This window comes from Callithrix jacchus, chromosome 4, assembly GCF_049354715.1.
Source record: "Callithrix jacchus isolate 240 chromosome 4, calJac240_pri, whole genome shotgun sequence".
In the NCBI taxonomy this organism is placed as follows: domain Eukaryota; kingdom Metazoa; phylum Chordata; class Mammalia; order Primates; family Cebidae; genus Callithrix; species Callithrix jacchus.
The window spans coordinates 42,941,373-42,960,462 of record NC_133505.1 but is presented as its reverse complement, the minus strand read 5'-3'; the positions used below and the strand labels follow the sequence as shown (position 1 = coordinate 42,960,462).

Sequence of the window (19,090 nt, the reverse complement as noted above, 5' to 3'; positions counted from 1 at the left end):
ATTTTATTTCTAAGTTCAATTATTACAGCAAGCGCGGGTTTAAATTTCTAGGTGTTTAGAAAACTCTGACTGGATGCAGGTGATAACCTTTATAATTAATCATTTGTGATCTCCACTTGTATCTGTTATGTCTGATGATCTCAGGCATGGAATGTAGCCTACTGTAGCTTTCTGACAACTAACCTGTAGTGTTTAGTCAGAGAGAAGTGGGTTATTGAACACACTGAGAAGAGCTGTTACTCTGTTGAAATTTAGAAGCAAAGTTATATCTTGAAGAGAGTTGTTCTCTTGCCTGCTTCCCACCTCCGGCTCTTTTTCTTCCGTGTTTACGCTAGTTTAGCATAGGAAACTTGGCATATTGTTGCTGCCAGTTTGGTAGGAAAGGATCATTATTCCTCCCCACCTCTTGTGAATTGGACCATTTAAACACTGCCGTAATAAGCTCTTTAGAGTCAGTCTTTATTAGTACAATTATTATGGCTACAAAACCCGTGTAATGAATTTCATATGTTTGAGTTGTGTATTTAATGTCTAAGACTTTTCTTAGGTGTTGTGGAAAGTGAATAGGTGAGGCCCAGTGTGAATAAGAAAAAAAAAAAATAACTTAAAAGGCTGCACGCCTGTAGTCCCAGCACTTTGGGAGGCCAAGGCAGGAGGATCACTTGAGTCCAGGAATTCAAGACCAGCCTGGGTGACATAGTGAAATCTTGTCTCTACCAAAAAATACAACAAAATGAGCTGGGCATGGTGATGTGCGTCTGTAGTCTCAGCTACTCAGGAGGCTGAGGTGGGAGGATCACCCTGGGAAGTCAAGGCTGCAGTGAGCTAAGATTTCGCCATTGCACTCTAGCCTGGGTGACAGAGTGGTGAGATGCTGTCTCCAAAAAAATTTTTTAAATATAGTTAGATTATTAAAGTTCTGTTTGAGTTTTATAAAACACAATTAAGCTCAAAGTCATAGAATAGCATATATATTGATGATATGTTATTTCTGTATAAAACAAGTTTCATTTATGAGCGAAGGAGTGAGCCGTTAAGAAAATGTGTGCTGGGCCAGGTGTGGTGGTACATGCCTGTAGTTCCAGTTACCTGGGAGGCTGAGGTAGGAGGGTCACTTGAGCCCAGGAGGTTGAGGCTGTAGTGAGCTGTGATGATGCCACTGCACTCCAGCCTGGGCAACAGAGTGAGATTCTGAGAGAAAAAAGAAGAAAAAGAAAATATGTTCTGGTTTTAGAGAAATTGAAAAGTTGGAAGTCAGTAGCTTCTTAGAAATTTATGCAGTTAAGTGATAATTCAACTTTAAGTCACATTACCTTATTTTTATAAGGCATGTTCTTTATTTTCTTTGATTATAAAATGAAAAATCATTTGTGAACTGAAAGTAGGAAGGCTTTCCAATTTTTCTTTCTTATGAAAGATAGTGCCATAATCCATTACTGTATTTTTTGATTCCTATGTTTACCTAATTCATCTTGACAGATTTTTATTTTATTTTATTTTTTGAGACAGGATCTTGTTCTGTCGCCCAGGCTGGAGTGCAGTGGCACAAACATGGCTCACTACAGCCTTGACCTCCCAGACTCAAGCAATTGTCCCACCTCAGCTTCTTGAGTAGCTGGGATTACAGATGCATCCCATTGTGACTGGCTAATTTTTTTTATTTTTTTTACTTTTTATTTAATTCATTGTTTTTTTTCTCATGTCAGATGGGTAATGTGCGCATGTTATATAACAAGATTCAAGGTTGGCACATTTCACACATGCATGTGAACACCCAGTCATCACGCATATGTATGACAATAGGATCAATTTTTAAATTTTTTTAGGGATGGGGTCTCACTGTGTTTCCTGGACTCAATCCTGCCTTCCCAAAGTGTTGGGATTACAGAAGTGAGCCGCTGTGTCCAGCCAAGATTTTTTTCTTTCTTTCTTTTTCTGAGATGGAGTCTCTGTCCCCCCAGGCTGGAGTGCAGTGGCGTGATCTCAGCTCACTGTAACCTGTGCCTTCCGGGTTCAAGCAGTTCTCCTGCCTCAGGCTCCTGAGTAGCTAGGATCACAGGCATGTGCCACCATGCCCTGCTAATTTTTGTATTTTTAGTAGAGACAGGGTTTCACCATGCTGCCCAGGCTGGTCTCGAACTCCTCACCTTGTGATCTGCCCACCTTGGCCTTCCAATGTGTTGGGATTATAGGCGTGAGCCATTTTGCCCCACGACTTTTTTTTTTTCAAACAAACATTCATCATAATTAACAAAATCCAGGTAAATACATATACATGTAATGTGCATGCATACTTGATCACAGTATTTGTGTGTGTTGCTCAAATTAAAATTTAAAGTCTAGACATGTGTTGTTTTAAGCGTTAATTTCTAACTGGGCAACTGTTGACATAGTCCTAATGTAGGTTGGCAAAAAAAAATCTCTCAACTTGCCCTAATGGTTAATGGCTTGATTTGAAGATGATTAATCTTTCCATGACTTCATAAGTACCTCCTTTGGGTTATAATAAGTACCATTCAGTTGTCGTATGTTTACTAAAAATAATGTAGTAAATTAAAAATCATTATTGAAAAGTGAAGACCCTGAGTATTCTAAAATTAAATATGTCTGAGTGCAGTAGTTCACACCTATAATCCCAGCACTTTGGGAGGTGAAGGCAGTAGATTTGCTTGAATGCGGGAGTTTGAGACCAGCATAGGCAAGATAGTGAGACCTCCATCTCTACAAAAATAAAAAAATGTGATGGTGCTCACCTGTAGTCCTGGCTAAGTGAGAGGCCAAGGTGGGAGGATCAATTGAGCCTGGGAGGTGAAGACTGCAGGGAGCTTGACTGTGTCACTGCCCTTCTGCCTGGGAAACAGAGTGAGACCCCTGTCTCGGAAATAAAATAAAATAAAAAAAATTAAAAAAAATAAGAAAATATTTTTCTCTGAGTTAGAAAAATTACGCTTTTGTGATCAGAAGTAAGAATTTATTTTGCCATTGTTGAAAAACTGACTAAATGGAATGTTTTGGCCCTGTAAGTCTTCTACCCTGTTAACACAGATTTTTTTTGGTCTTAGGTTGACAAAATTATGACAAAATTTCTTTTTTTTTCTTTTGAGACAGAGTCCAGGCTGGAGTGTAGTAGTACGATATTGGCTCACTGCAACCTCTGCCTCCTGGGTTCAAGCGATTCTCCTGCCTCAGCCTCCCAAATAGCCGGGACTATGGGTGCCCTCCACCATGCCTGGCTAATTTTTGTGCTTTTAGTAGAGATGGGGTTTCACCATGTTGGCCAGGCTGGTCTCAAACTCCTGACCTCAAATGATCCACCCACCTTGGCCTCCCGAACTGCTGGGATTACAGGCGTGAGCCACCATACCTGGCCTCTGTTAGTTAAATTTAGAACCAAATATTGTTTTCAGTTGAGCATGTTTGTAGCATTTATAGGGAAGCCTGGATATTGATGGAACTACCTGTTAACAAAAGTACATCAGTTTTCAGTTCCTAAGTATGTAAAGTGAATAAATGGTATGGTGAAAGCAAACCTAGTATCTAAAGCTGAATTGAAATGACTTGTAGATTAATATCTGCAGTGTTCTATAAGTGGAATGTCTTTTAGTGGTACTATTGGGCTGTGAATATAGAACTTCTATATTCTAAAACTAAATTCTAAAACTGGAAACTGGCTTAAGAGATTCTCTAGTTTATTCCAACTTTTCCTGCAGAATTGCATCCAGCCCTTCTAAGATAGCCATCTGTCCTATTCTTGTATCCCTAAGGGCAGAAATTTGCATGATACCTTATTATAATGTTTAATTACTTTCTGGTTAGAATTATGTTAAAACTAAACCTTCCTTGCTATAATTTAAGCCTTTTTCATTTGTGTATGTCCTCCTTGGTGATGGAGGATATCTAATAAACACTCTAAGAGGTCAGAAAACTTTTTTGAAATTACTAAAAGTTTTTAACTATGTAAAATTTAAACATGTTCAATTTAATGGATTCATGTTTTTTAATGTAGTCTAATTGGTTTATTTTTTTTATGGGAAAAAATTCAGAGGGGAGCTTACATCACTTTTTAAACATTTGTGGTAGGCTGGGCGTGGTGGCTAACGCCTGTAATCCTAGCACTTCGGGAGGCTGAGGTGGGCAGATCACCTCAGGGTCGAGAGTTCGAGACCAGCCTGACCAACATGGAGAAACCTTGTCTCTACTAAAAATATAAAATTAGCCGGGCGTGGTGTTACCTGCCTGTAATCCCAGCTACTCAGGAGGTTGAGGCAGGAGAATTGCTTGAACCTGGGAGGCAGAGTTTGCGGTAAGCCAAGAGATTGCCTTATTGCATTTCATCCTGGGCAACAAGAGCGAAACTCCATCAAAAAAAAAAAAAAAATCGTGGTAAAATACACATAACAAGGTTTACCGTTTTTTTTTTCTCTTTTTTTCCTGCTTTCCTCAGCCTCCTAAAGCACAACGTTTACCTTTTTAGTCAATTTGTTTATTCTTAATTTATTTTTTGAGACACAGTGAAACTGTCACCCAAGCTGGAGTGCTATGGCACGATCTCGGCTCACTGCAACCTCCACCTCCCAGGTTCAAGTGATTCTTGTGCCTCAGCCTCCGAAATAGCTGGATTTACAGCTGTGTGCCACCAGGACTGGCTAATTTTTGTATTATTAGTAGAGATGGAGTTTCATCATATTAACCTGGCTGGCTGATCTTGGACTCCTGACCTCAGGTGATCTGCCTGCCTCGGTCTCCCAAAGTGCCGGTATTACAGGCATGAGCCACCATGTCTGGCCTACATTTTAATCAGTTTAAAGTGTACAGTTCAATGTTACATTAGGTGTTCATTATGAGTTGTTCTTTAGCATTAGTGACAGGAGTCAACTCTTACAGATTTTTATAGGGGTTAGTACTGGCCTTATTTCTCGGTATAAAAATAGATAAAATCTCTTTTAATAGCATATAGACAATGTTTCTCTACCTCCTATTAGGCTAGTGCTGTGCAGTTTTGGTATTGCGATAGTCTAGGTTGCCTGCAGGTATTTCAGGGAGCAGTGTGTATGTTTTGGAATTCTACTTGTATCCACCATGGATGGAACTGATGTTTTCTAGAAAAGTAACTTAGGAAAAATATTTCTGTAAAATATAATGTCCTATTAACTTTCTCAGCATCGTTAGAAGCACCCTACTAGGTAAAGATATAACCACAAATCAATGAAATGAAATTAGAATCTGGATGTGAAAATCAGTTGTAACTCTTATCTGATCACACAGTGCCTTCTTTGCCTGTTATCCATTTCTCAGTCACCCATGTTAAATGAGTTTCTTATATGTATGAATCTAGGAAAAAGTTCCCTTATGATAGAGATAAGACTTGCTATTTTCTTTATTTTTTTTTCTTAAAACTTACTGTTTTCTTAAATAAATGTGTGTCAAACAGTAGTTTCAGGAAGAGGTTAAGGGTTGCATAACAGCAATAGAGTATTATTTACTCTATTTCATTTTTAAAAAGGTTGAGAGTTCTTTGGACATTCTTTTCATTCATTTATTTATTTAATTTTTTTTGAGACAGAGTCTCTCTCTGTTGCCCAGGCTGGAGTGCAGTGGCGGGATCTCTGCTGACTGCAGCCTCCGCCTCCTGGGTTCAAGCAATTCTCCTGTCTCAGCCTCCTGAGTAGATGTGATTATAGGCGCACACCATCATGCCCAGCTAATTTTTGTAATTTTATGGAGATGGGTCTTGCCACGTTGGCCAAGATGGTCTCGAACTTCTGACCTCAGGTGATCCGCCCACCTTGGCCTCCCAAAGTGCTGGGATTATAGGTGTGAGCCACCATGCCTGTCCTATTTGTTTATTTTGAGACAGGGTCTCATTCTGTCGCCCAGACTGGAGCACAGTGGTGCAGTCATAGTTCACTGCAGCCTGGATTTCTGGGGCAAAAGTGATCCTCCCACCTCAACCTCCCAAGTAGCTGGAACCACAGGCATACACCATCATGCCCTGCTAATTTTTTTTATTTTAAGTTTTTGTAGAGACTCGATTTCCCTAAGTTCCCCAGGCTGCAATTTTTGTTTGTTTGTTTTTTAAAGAGATAAGGTCTCACTATGCTGGCCAGGCTGGTCTTGAACTCCAGGGCTCCAGTAATCCTCCTACCTTGGCTTCCCAAAGTGTTGGGATTACAGGCATGAGCCACCATGCCTAGGCTTTTTTTTTTTTTTTTTTTTAAAGAGACTGGGTCCTGCCCTGTGACCTAGGCTGGAGTACAGTGGTGATCTTAGTTCATGGTAACTTCAAACTCCTAGGGTCAAATAATCCTCCCACTTCAGCTTTGGAATAGCTGGGACTGCAGGTCTTTGCCACCTCCGCCTGGCTACTTTATTTAGTTTTGTAGAGACAGGGGTTTCGTGTTGCCCAGGCTGGTCTTGAACTCCTGGCCTTAAGCAGTCCATCTGCCTCAGCATCCCAAAGTGCTGGGATTATTTTCTACTTTTTTTGGTCTTTTTTTTTTTAAGTACATGCAAATTGGGACTCTTGGTATAATGTAAAATAGTTTACAAATAGAGCATCCAGGTTCATTTTAGTTTTAAAGGAACACAGTAAAAAGTACGTTGCTATCCTGCAGAAAGTCTTTTTTTACTGTGCTGTTACTGCAGGACTTGCATTTCTGAGCATAGATCATGTCTAAACTAATCACTGTTATAGCCAGAGTGGGCAGAGGTGGTTTCTTTACTGCCTCCGTTTCCCATTTCCCAAACACAAAATTCATCTGGTACGTGAAAGCAAAAACCATCAACTAGGCAATATTTAAACAAATGTATTTTGATTAGATCCCTAGCAGAGGACATCCCCTATCATAATTTTCTTTTCTAATAGGAAACTCACCTGAAACTATCAGAGAAAAGTTACAGGATAATGAGAAGAAACATTCCTATCCTAATTCTGAATTAACAGTAAACTTTCAGAACAGACAGGAGTGGTCTGAATTGAATAGATCACAAGGATTGCATGCCTGCTATGGGCAAGTTGCTTCTAAGTTAAGTTTTCTGTACTCTCAGCATTTTGGGAGGCCAAAGTGGGCAGGTTACTTGAGGCTTGGAGTTCAAGACTTGCCTGGCCAAAATGGTGAAACCCTGTCTCTACTAAAAAACACACAAAAAATTAGCCAGGCAGGGGGATATGTACCTGTAATCCCAGCTACTTGGGAGGCCGAGGCAGGAGAATTGCTTGAACTCAGGGGGCGGAGGTTGTAGTGAACTGAGATCACACCACTGCACTACAGCTTGGGAAATAGAGTGATACCCTGTCTCCAAAAAAAAAAAAAAAAAGAAAATTAAGTTTTGAAATGGTTGGGGGATTAGAATTGATGGAAAAATACCATATTGTAGTCAGAAGGTATTTTCTAGGTGAAACCAAGGAGGAGCAAGTGGAGCAGGGGCCATATAGAAGATTGGCTTTGCTAAAATGTGATTAATGAGATAAAGGCATTACAAGATAAGGAGCTCATTTTTATTTTTTATTTGGAAATCGTTGATTTTAAAAATAAAATTGTGAAATTGATACCACGTAAAATTAACTAGTTTATTTTTATTTACTTTTATTTATTTATTTATTTTTTGAGATGGAGATTCGCTTTGTCACCCAGGCTGGAGTGCAGAGGCGCAATCTCGGCTCATTGCAACCTCCGCCTCCCAGGTTCAAGTGATTCTTCTGCCTCAGTCTCCCGAGTAGCTGGAACTACAGGCGTGTGCCACCATGTGCTGCTAATTTTTGTATTATTAGTAGAGAGGGGGTTTCACCATATTGGCCAGGCTGGTCTTAAACTCCTGATCTTGTGATCTGCCCATCTTGGCTTCCCAAAGTGCTGGGGTTACAGGCGTGAGCCACCATACCTGGCCTAATTTTAATATTTTTAGAGACAAATTCTCACTATGTTGCCCCAGCTGGAGTGAAATGGCTATTTACAGGCATGATCATGTAGCACACTACAGCCTTGAACTCCGAGGCTCAAGTGATCCTTCCACCTCAGCCATCTGAGTAGTTGGGACTACATGTATGCAAACTGTGCCTGGCAAAATTAACTGTTTTAAAGTGAACACATTCAGTGGTGGTCAGCACATTCGCAATGTCATGCAACCACCACTTGTCTGTTGTTTCCAAACTTTTTCGTAACCCCAGGATGAAACTTTACACCCATTAAGCAGGTGTAAAGAACTATTCTCTCCTCAGCCATTGGCAACAAGATTCTGAGTTCTGTCTCTATGTATGTACCTATTCTGGATATTTCATATAAATAGAATTATACAATATTTGTCCTTTTGTGTCTGCATCTTTTTTTTTGTTGTTGTTGTTGCCCAGGCTGGAGTGCAGTGGCACGATCTCGGCTCACTACAGCCTCCACCTTCTGGGTTCAAGTGATTCTCCTGCTTCAACCTCCCAAGTAGCTGGAATTACAGGGGCACAAGATCACACCTGGCTAATTTTTGTATTTTTTGTAGAGACAGGGTTTTGCCATGTTGGCCAGGCTGGTCTCAAACTCCTGACCTCAAGTGATCTGCCTGCCTTGGCCTCCCAAAGTGCTGGGATTACAGGCGTGAGCCACTGTGTCCAGCCATTTTTCTTTTAGTGAAGCCTATAAGTTTCTTGCCATGGCATCTTTCATTTAGCATAATGTTTTCAGGATTCATCCATGTTGTAATATTAGTACTTCGTGTTTTTTGTTGTTGTTGTTTTTGAGACAGTCTCATTCTGTTGCCCAGGCTGGAGTGCACTAGCGCTACCATGGCTAACTGCAGCTTTGACCTCCTGGGCTCAATCCATCCTCCCACCTCAGTCTCCCAAGTAGCTAGCAATAGGCATGTGCCACCATGCCGAGCCAAGTTTTGTATTTTTCTACAGACAGGATTTTGCCATGTTGACCAGGCTTGTTTCGAACTCCTACAAACAAGCAGGTAGATCCTATACTGGCCTCCCAAAGCTTGGGGATTACAGGTGTGAGCTGGCCTTACTCTCTTTTTTATGGCTAAATAGTCCATTGTATTTACATATCACAATTTGTTTTATCTATTCATATAATAGTGCAGTGGCTATTCACAGGTGTAATCTTTTGACTCTTCTGAGTAGCATTTTGAATATGTGTGTATACCTGTACCTGTATTTGTTTGAGTACCTTTTTTTAGTTCCTTTGGGTATGTATCTTAGGAATGGAAGTTTTGGGTCATATGGTCATTCTGTTTTTGAAGAATCACCAAACTGTTTTTCACAGTGGCTGAATCATTTTACATTCCCACCCTCAATGTATGAACTGCTCCACATCCTTGCCAACACTCATTATTTTTCTTTTTTATTTTTTTAAACTTCCAGTTTAATGGAATATTTTTTTTAAAAGCTATAGCCATCCTTGTGGATAAGGATTGGTACCTTATTATGATTTTGATTCTCATTTTTCTAATTATTATGTGAACTTTTTTTTTTTTGAGACGGAGTTTCGCTCATTACCCAGGCTGGAGTGCAATGGCGTGATCTCAGCTCACCGCAACCTCTGCCTCCTGGTTCAAGCAATTCTCCTGCCTCAGCCTCCCGAGTAGCTGGGACTATGGGCATGCACCACCATGCCCAGCTAATTTTTGTATTTTTAGTAGAGACGGGGTTTCACCATGTTGACCAGGATGGTCTCGATCTCTTGACCCTGTGATCCACCCACCTCAGCTTCCCAAAGTGCTGGGAGTATAGGCTTGAGCCACCGCGCCCAGCCTGTGAACATATTTTTATGTGCTTATTGGCCATTTGTGTATCTTTGGAGAAATACCCATTTAAATCCATTTTCTTTTTTCCCCCCAAGAGGAATTTTATTGATGGCTCTAGTTTATTTCCTCCCAGAAGACCAATAGCAACCAGATGAAGTGACGTTAACCTCAGGATGTTATTGTCTTCATAATAAAATAAAAGATGACATTTAGAACTGGATCACTTGACCCTCTCTTGTCTTATCTCCTCCTAGTTCACAATGCTTGCATGTCTTAAAGCTAGCATTTTTTTTTACATCTGCAGTTGGGTTCAATGCACTCTAACCTCAGCATAATCTTCTTTATAATTTTAGCCTCTTTCTGGAAAATTGGCTTAGTCTGCCCACCATAGCCACTCTGTTTCCTGTCGTAATTCTGCTTTCCCTGGACATACAGAGAATCCTTGCCTTTCTTATATTGTGTCACTTTGTGGAGTTAGTGTTTGCCATACTTCTTTTAGAAAGTCTGGTGGCTTTTAGGAGTGTTCACTATGTTTGCTGGAGCACTGTCAGCATAAAAAGACTTTGCCCATTTTTAAATTGGGTTGTCTTTTTGTTGTTCAGTTATAAGAAGTCTTTATATATTCTGGATATGAAACCCTTATAGGTGTATCAGTCGCACTGTTTTCTCCCATTCTGTAGGTTGTCTTTTCACTTTCTTGACGTCTTTTGATGCACATTTCTTTTTTTTTTTTTGAGATGGAGTCTCACTCTGTCACCCAGTGCAGTGGTGTGATCTCAGCTCACTGCAGCCTGTGCCCCCTTGGTTCAAGCAATTGTCCTGCCTCAGCCTCCCAAGTAGCTGGGATTACAGGCACCTGCCACTGTGCCCGGTTAATTTTTGTTTTTAGACGGTGTTTCACCATCTTGGCCAGGCTGGTCTTGAACTCCTGACCTTGTGATCCACCCACCTCGGCCTCCCAAAGTGCCGAGATTACAGGCGTGAGCCACAGAGCCTGGCCTGATGCACAGATGTTTTTAATGTGCTGAGGTCCATATCAATTCTTTTTTTCTTCATTTGTGTTTTTGATGTCATATCTAAGAATCCATTACAAAATCCAAGGTCATGAAGATTTATCCCTTGGTTTTCTTCTATGAGTTTTATAGTTTTAGTTCTTTATATTGAGGTTGTTGGTCTATTTTGTATATGGATATCCATTTTGTATAATTAATTTTTGTGTATGGTATGAGGTGGGGACAAGCTTCATTCTGTGGAGCTTAATTTTGATGTTTCTGCTCTGGGACTAGCTTCTCATTAGCTCTGTATTAAATATATCCTTAACTTGTAGTAAATACATATTTATTCTCTTCAGCCATCACTAAAAGTTGGGCCAGAAAAAACTGTGCAGAATTTTCTGGTGGGGGCAGAAAACTTATGAATGTTCTACTGACATTCAAAACTAGATGTGTTTAAAAGGTCAGTTTGCCAGGCCTGGTGGTGCACACCTGTAGTCTCAGCTACTTGGGAGGCTGAGGTGGTAGGATTGCTTGAGCCCAGGAGTTCTGGGCTGTAGTGTGCTATGCTGGTTAGGTGTCTGTACTAAGTTTGGCATCCATATGGTGATCTCCTGGGAGTGGGAGACCACCAGGTTGCCTAAGAAGAAGTGAACCATCCCAGGTCAGAAATGGAGCAGGTCACAACTCCTGTGCTGATTAGTAGTTGGATTATACCTGTGAATAGCCACTGTACTCCAGCCTGGGCAACATAGCAAGACCCTGTCTCTAAAAAAAATAAAAAATTTAAAAAACTAAAAAATAAAAATAGCCAGGTGCGGTGGCTAACACCTGTAATCCCAGCACTTTGGGAGGCCTAGGTGGGCGGATCACCTGAGGTCAGGAGTTCGAGACCAGCCTGACCAACGTGGAGACACCCCATCTCTACTAAAAATACAAAATTAGCTGGGCACTGTGGTACTTGTCTGTAATCCCAGCTGCTTGGGAGGCTGAGACAGGAAAATCACTTGAACCTGGGAGGTGGAGGTTGCAGTGAGCCGAGATCACACCATTGCACTCCAGCCTAGGCAACAAGAGCGAAACTCCGCCTCAAAAAAAAATAATAAAAATAATAAAAGGTCAGTTTGTCCTTTTCCTTACTTTTCCTTGTTCTGTTTGTACCCCCAGTGGTCTCCCAGAAATTAGACTTGAACTGAGTTATCTTTAAGGCCCTCTCTTCCCTGGACACCCCAGTTCATTTGCCAGATCCAGTTAATTTCCACCTGGATTTGACGGTATACTTCCATTCCCACTACCACTGCCTTAGTTTACAGATTATGTTACCAGTTTAACAGAGTAACATAGGCATAGTCCAAATCAGTTTTCTACATGTGGCTTTCTTCCTTTCAGTCTATTTTGTGGACATACCACTAGTAGGTTAATCTTTCTAAATCATAGCTTCAATCCCTTCTTTTCTCAGAAACTTCTAGCAGGGCCTTGTTTCTTACCAGATAAAGAATAGCAAGCTTTAACTTGACATTCATTCAGGACCCTGCAAAGACTCGTCCCAGTTTACCTACTTCTGCCTTTCCTGGCATATGTTTCTACTGAATATTCTGCTTTTGTCTGCTCTGTTCAAACTAAGCTGCTGCTCATTCCCACATAAACTTTTGCTCTCCCAATTTTAAACTTGTTTCTCCTGCTTAGAATGCTGTTTTTTACTTTCTACCTGAAGAAGTCCTATTATTTTTCTGAAATCAACATAGTAATTCTGTTTTTAGTAGTGTACTCTTCTTTGAACTCCACTTTCCTATTTAATAGCATTAATTATGAACAGAAACACACTTTTAAGAGGACAGTGCCCCCTAACAACTTTTGTTTCTCCCTAATCCTGTTATGCACTGCTTTGTACATAGTAGTAAACATTTGTTAAAGTAATGTGTAAGTGTAGATGGAAGAAAAGGCTTAATTTTTTTCTTGTGCTTATGTTACTTGGTTATTTAGATGTGAATGGACAAAAATATTTTGTAAGCTCTCTAAAGTTCTCTTAGGTCATTGCCATTGTGTTTCCATTGAGTAAAAACTTTAAAAAGTCATATAAGTGGATAACAAGTTCAAATAGTTTAGAATAGTCTAAACAGGGGTTGCAAACTGAAATATGTGTAGGTGCCAAATGGGCAACAATAGAAATGTGTGTGAACTGGAAAGCCTTGCCTTTATAAAGAGCATGTCTGATACATGCCTTAAATGAAATGGTGTCCCACTAGAATGCGGGGCGGGGGCAGTGGTAGATTTTTCTGTTTTTTTCAAGAGAAGTTAAAAATACAGATTTTTATAGAAGATGTCCTGATTTTGTTGGTTTTCTTGTGGGGAAGGCACAGTGTCTCTCTCTTTCACGTAGGCTAGAGTACATTGGCAGGGTCTCTGCTCACTGCAACCTCCCTCCCCCCCATATCCCGTCCCTAGGCTCTAAGCGATCCTTCCACCTCAGCCTCCTAAGTAGCTGGGACCACAGGCACATGCCACCATGCCTGGTTAAGTTTTTGTATTTTTAGTAGAGATGGGGTCTTGCCATGTTGGCCAGGCTGGCGTCACTAAACTCCAGAGCTCAAGCAGTACCCTGGCCTCCCGAAGTGCTGAGATTACAGGCGTGAGCCACTGCGACAGACTGAAATGTCTTGATTTTTAAATATTGGTAATTAATTCAAGTATTTTTAAAACACTGAAGACCAAATAAAGCACATCTGTAGGCAGAATCTAGTCCTTGGGCTACTCATTTGTAACTTCTGTACTAAATATGAGAAGCATAAATCCCTCCTGTTTCCAGATGTAGCCACTACTAACAATTTCTTCTGAGCTTTTAGAAAATTTCTGTGCATTGGCCGGGTGCAGTGGCTCACACCTTTAATCTCAGCACTTTGGGAGGCTGAGGCAGGTGGATCACGAGGTCAGGAGTTTGAGCCCAGCCTGGCCAATCTCTATTAAAAGAAAATTTCTGTTCATTATATTCTGAGCTGAGATTGCCTCATTGCACAGAATAGTCTGTGCATGTGTGTGTATGTAAAATTATATATATATAAACTTTTTAAACAGCTATGGCTATTGCTGTTAATTGTTTTTACTCTTCAGAGTAATGGATACCAAGGCTCTTATACCTCCATTGTTTGAGTGGGAACTGAATTTAATTGTCAAGGTATTAGATAGGCTGGTCATATATACATACATACACTCACACACACACACATACAAACACATGTTTGTATGTACTCGTGTGTGTGTGTGTGTATGTGTTTTTGAGACAAAGTAAAAAATGTAGGTTATTAGAGGGAAATGTCCTGATTTTTTTTGTTGTTGGTGAAACTGTTTTGGTCTGTCACCTGGACTGGAGTGCAGTGGCACGGTCGTGGCTCACTGCAGCCTTGACTTCTTGGGCTCCAGCAATCTTTCCACCTCAGCCTCTTGAATAGCTGGGACTACAGATGTGTGCCACCATGGCTGGCTAATTTTTAAACTTTTTTGTGGAGATGGGGGTCTCCCTATGTGGCTCTGAATGGATTTTTAAAATTTTTATTTTTTTCACATCAGAGAGATAATGTGCCAATGTCTAACAAGGTTTGAGGCACATGTCTCACATAAGTGTGAACACCCAATCATTCATGAGCTACAAAAGGATTGATATTTTTAAAAAATTAACAATGTCTGGCTGTGGTGGCTCATGCCTGTAATTCCAGCTCTTTAGGAGGCTGAGGCAGGCAGATCATCTGAGTCTAGGAGTTAAAGATAAGCCTTGGCAACATGGGGAGACCCCATCTCTACAAAAATACAAATATTAGCTGGGCATGGTGGCATGTGCCTGTAGTCCCAGCTACTTGGGATGCTGAGATTCAAGGATCACTTGAGCCCAGGAGATGGAGGTTGCAATGAGCTGAGATTACCCCATTGCACTCCAGGCTGGGTGACAGAGCAACACTGTTTTAAACAAACAAGGCCAGGCGCAGTGGCTCATGCCTGTAATCCCAGCACTTTAGGAGGCCAAGGTGGGTAGATCATGAGGTCAGAAGTTCGACACCAGCCTGGCCAACATGGTGAAAACCCCATCTCTACTAGAAATACAAAAATTAGCTAGTAGTGGTGGTAGGTGCCTGTAATCCCAACTACTCTGGAGGCTGAGGCAGGAGAATCGCTTGAACCCGGGAGGTGGAGGTTGGAGGTTGCCTGTACTCCAGCCTCGGCGATAGAGCAAGACTTCATCTCAAACAAACAAACAAAACAAACAAAAACAATGTAGTAGTGGACTTTGGTCATTTGATATATAGTAAAATCTCTTCTCATTAGACAACAAACTCTTATCCAGTAATTATGTATGATTTTATCAAAACTTAGTTTTGCTTTGTTAAGAAGTAAACTGTCTAGTAGTAAGCTCATCTGACAATATCATGTAAATAATATTGTCAGAGAACAGGAAACCCAAAATGCAACAGGACTGAAACCGAAAAGGTCTAACCTTTATTTTTATTTTTTATTTTTAAAATGAGACAGGGCCTTGCTGTGTTGCGCAGGCTGGTCTGAAACTCCTGAGCTCAAGCAGTTTTCCTGCCATGGCCTCCCAAAGTGCTGGGATTTCAGGCATGAGCCACCACACCCAGTGACAGGGTTTAACTCTTGTTAAATCACCTTGTGCAGAGAAGTTGAATACGTTTTTCACTTGTTGGAAGGGTAATTGATTTAGTAAAGGTGTTTTCATTTGCCAAAGTTAATGTTTGTCTTGGGAGGGGGACCAGTTTATTCCCAAATATAAGGATCAGCCCCACCATGTACTGAGGTTTTAAAAACCTGCCTTTTAAAATGAATAGTTGTGCTTTTTTTAGTGTGTTTTGAGCCCCAGGTCTGTCAAGCGTTTCTGAGGGTTCACACTTGAATTATTGTGCTTGAGGTCAGTGATTCACAGCCTCTTATGAAGCAACCACCTTCTAATGATTGATTGAATGATACATGATGTGCTTCTAAAGTGCTTTCTGGTCAGCAGTTTATTTTCTAAAGTAAATTTTATTTTTTACTTTAAAAAAAAATTTTAACACTTTGATAACAGGCCTTGAGAAGGGTGAAAACCACTGGCTGGGTGTTGGAACTTGCATACAACTATGACAAGGAAGCTCTGCCTTATTTTTAAATTTTAAAAATAATTGTATTTTATTATGACATAAACAGCACTTGTCCTTTAAGTTGCCTGCTTGGGTCTCTTCCATGTGTGCTTTTTATTTCTTTCCTGTTCTAAAGCCTTCTAAAATAAACTGCCACTCCTGCTCCAAAAAAAAAAAAAAAAACAAAAAACATTGTTAGGATCTGAATATTGGCAAAAGTTTAAAAAAAAATAGAAAGATATAAAAAACAGGCCAGGCGCAGTGGCTCACACTTGTAATCCCAGCATTTTGGGAGGCTGAGGAAGGCAGATTACTTGAGGTCAGGAGTTTGAGACCAGCCTGGCCAACATGGTGAACCCTCATCTCCACTAAAAATACACAAATTAGCCAGCCACCTATAATTCTACCTACTCAGGAGGCTGAGACAGGAGAATTGCTTGAGCCAGGAGGCAGAGGTTTCGGTGAACTGAGGTCACGCCATTGTACTCCAGCCTGGGCAAAAGAGCGAGACTCTTGTCTCAAAAAAAAAAAAAAAAGATATAATTTAGAAAGTACTGATAAAACAAACAAAAACCAAAAATAAGCCATAAATATGGGACTCAGAAATACAAATGTTAACCTTTTAATATATGTATATTCTGATAATATATTTTGTGTGTGTGTACCTGTGCTTGTTTTATAAAAGTGGGGCATTTACTATATTCTAGATACTGTTTTAAGTGGTTTATATTTAATATATAATTTAATATGGTAATTCTAGGGAATGAATACTGTTATCCTCATTTTTTAACAAAAGGAAAAGAGGCTCAGAGAGGTTAAATAACCTAAAGTCACATAGGTGAAAATGGGATTCAAACCTATGTAGCCTGTGTCCTGATTACTGTATTTCACACATTGTGTCAATTTTGTAGTGTTGCCATAAGAAATAACACAAACTGGGTGGCTTAAACCTATAGAAATGAACTTTCTTACAGTTTGGGAAGCTACAAGTTCCAAATTGAGGGTGTTAGCAGGACCATAATTCCTCTGAAGTTTCTAGGGCAGAATCCCTTCTTACCTTTTTAGCTTTTAGTGGTTCCTTCCAATCTTTGGCCTTCCTTGGCTTGTAGCTGTATGTCTGCCTTATTAGTTACATGGCTTTCCTATGTATGTCTCCAAATCTACTTTTCCTTATAAGGATACCAGTCAATTGGATTTAAGACCCACCCTAATCTTATATGACCTCATCTTAACCGATTACATCTGCAAAGACCCTATTTCCAAATAAGGTCACATTCTGAGGTTCTGGATGGACATGAATTTTGGGGAGGTACTATTTAACCCACTATATACCTTGTTGTGTAATCTGTTCTTCACTGAACAATATCTTATAACCATTTTCCCAGTCTTAGTAAATACAATCCAATGCTTACCTTCAAAAGTGTTATAGTATTCTGTTACATAGATATGATTAATACCCTTTTTTGGATATCTAGATTGTTAAAACTTTTTTTCAATATATACTCAGTATTGAACATTTCTTATAGTTAAATCTTGGCTTGCATCCCTATTTCCTTACAATTTATTCCTAGAATTATTCCTAGAATTAGATTGCCGGGCTGAGGATTGCTGGGCTAAATATAAACATGGCTTTTAATGCTCTTAATACTTAATTGACAAATTGTCTTACACCTCATAAAGGTTGGATGCATTTGTATTTCTGCCATTACCATAATGAGTGACTATTTGACCAGTTTCATCAGTGTGGTGCCTAATATATTTTTTTCCAGTTTCATAGGTAAAAAATGTGATCTTATTTTAATTTGTATTTAGCCATTTCTTTTTTTTCCTTCCAATTTTTATTTTAGGTTTGGAGGTACACGTACAGGTTTGTTATATGGATAATTGTACAGATTGTCACCCAGATAATAAGCATAGTACCTGACAAGTAGTTTCCTGATCCTCACCCTCCTCCCACCCTGTTTTGTTATTTCTCATGAGTACTTTCATGTGCTAAAGGTCTGTTGTGTTTATTTTATGAATTTACTGAACTTGCACTTTTGTCTTTTTTCCATGAAGAGCTTTACCTTTTTAGGAAATGAAATTTCTTTTTTTTATACCTGATTGTAAAACTAATAATGCTGGATATAAAAACCCAGCAAATTCAGAATCAAGCCCTATCAGGTAGTACCATGCTTACTTTCTGAGTGATGAAATCACTTGTTTACCAAACCCCGGTGACATGTAATTTACCCATGTAACAAACCTGCACGTGTACATACACCCTGAACATAAAAGTTGAAAAATAAAAATAAAAATAAATTAGGGTGGGCACAGTGGCTCATACCTGTAATCCCAGCACTTTGGGAGGCTGAGGCGGGTGGATCACCTGAGATAAGGAGTTCAAAACCAGCCTGACCAACATGGTGAAAGCCCATATCTACTAATAAACACAAAAATTAGCTGGGCATGGTAGCAGGCGCCTGTAATCTCAGCTACTTGGGAGGCTGAGTCAAGAGAATTTCTTGAACTCAGAAGAAGGAGGTTGCGGTGAGCCAAGATTGCGCCATTGCACTCCAACCTGGGCAACGGAGCAAGACTCTGTCTCAAAAAAAAAAAATTTTTTAATGTGAAATTATGTAATATTAAATATGTAAATTATCAGGCTGGATGTGGTGGTATGCACCTATAATCGCAACCCTCAAACCACCCCCCTTTTTTTTTTAATAAAGACGGGGTTTCACCATGTTGGTTGGGCTGGTCTTGAACTCCTGACCTCAGGTGATCTGCCTGCCTTGGCCTCCAAAATGCTTGGATTACAGGTGTGAGCCACCATGCCCTGCTCCCCCCCCCTTTTTTTTAAGATAGGATCTCACTGTGTCACTCAGGCTGGTGTGATCACAGCTCACTGCAGCCTCTCAACCTCCTGGGCTTAAGTAATCCTCTCACCTCAGCCTGTCAAGTAGCTGGGATTAAAGGCATGTGCCACCACACCTGGCTGGTTTTTGTAGTTTTTATACATATGGGGTTTTGTCATATTGCCCAGACTGGCCTCTAACTCCTTGGTGCAAGCAATCCTCCCACTTCAGCATCCCACAGTACTGGGATTACAGGCATGAGCCACAGTAACCGGCCTGTTTTGATTTTAATAAATGGGATTATACCTTGGGGAGCAACAACAATGAAAAACAGTAAAGCTGCTTGTAATACTAAAAGCTAATAACTTGAGTTTGTGTTCATATACATACAGATACAGCTAGTCAT

The 19,090-nt window shown here is 40.2% G+C and overlaps 1 protein-coding gene, 1 non-coding gene and 1 pseudogene across 3 annotated transcripts in view; 1 reads left to right on the top strand and 2 right to left on the bottom strand.

The window, feature by feature from the left end:
- Positions 1-19,090, top strand: part of ILRUN (inflammation and lipid regulator with UBA-like and NBR1-like domains) — a 110,609-nt gene that overhangs the window by 1,815 nt on the left and 89,704 nt on the right. The window lies entirely within an intron of this gene.
- Positions 1,701-1,806, bottom strand: LOC118153388 (small nucleolar RNA U13). The gene has a single exon (XR_004742626.1). It is a non-coding gene; the product is annotated as a small nucleolar RNA U13 (small nucleolar RNA).
- Positions 14,286-14,379, bottom strand: LOC118153402 (small nucleolar RNA U13; annotated as a pseudogene).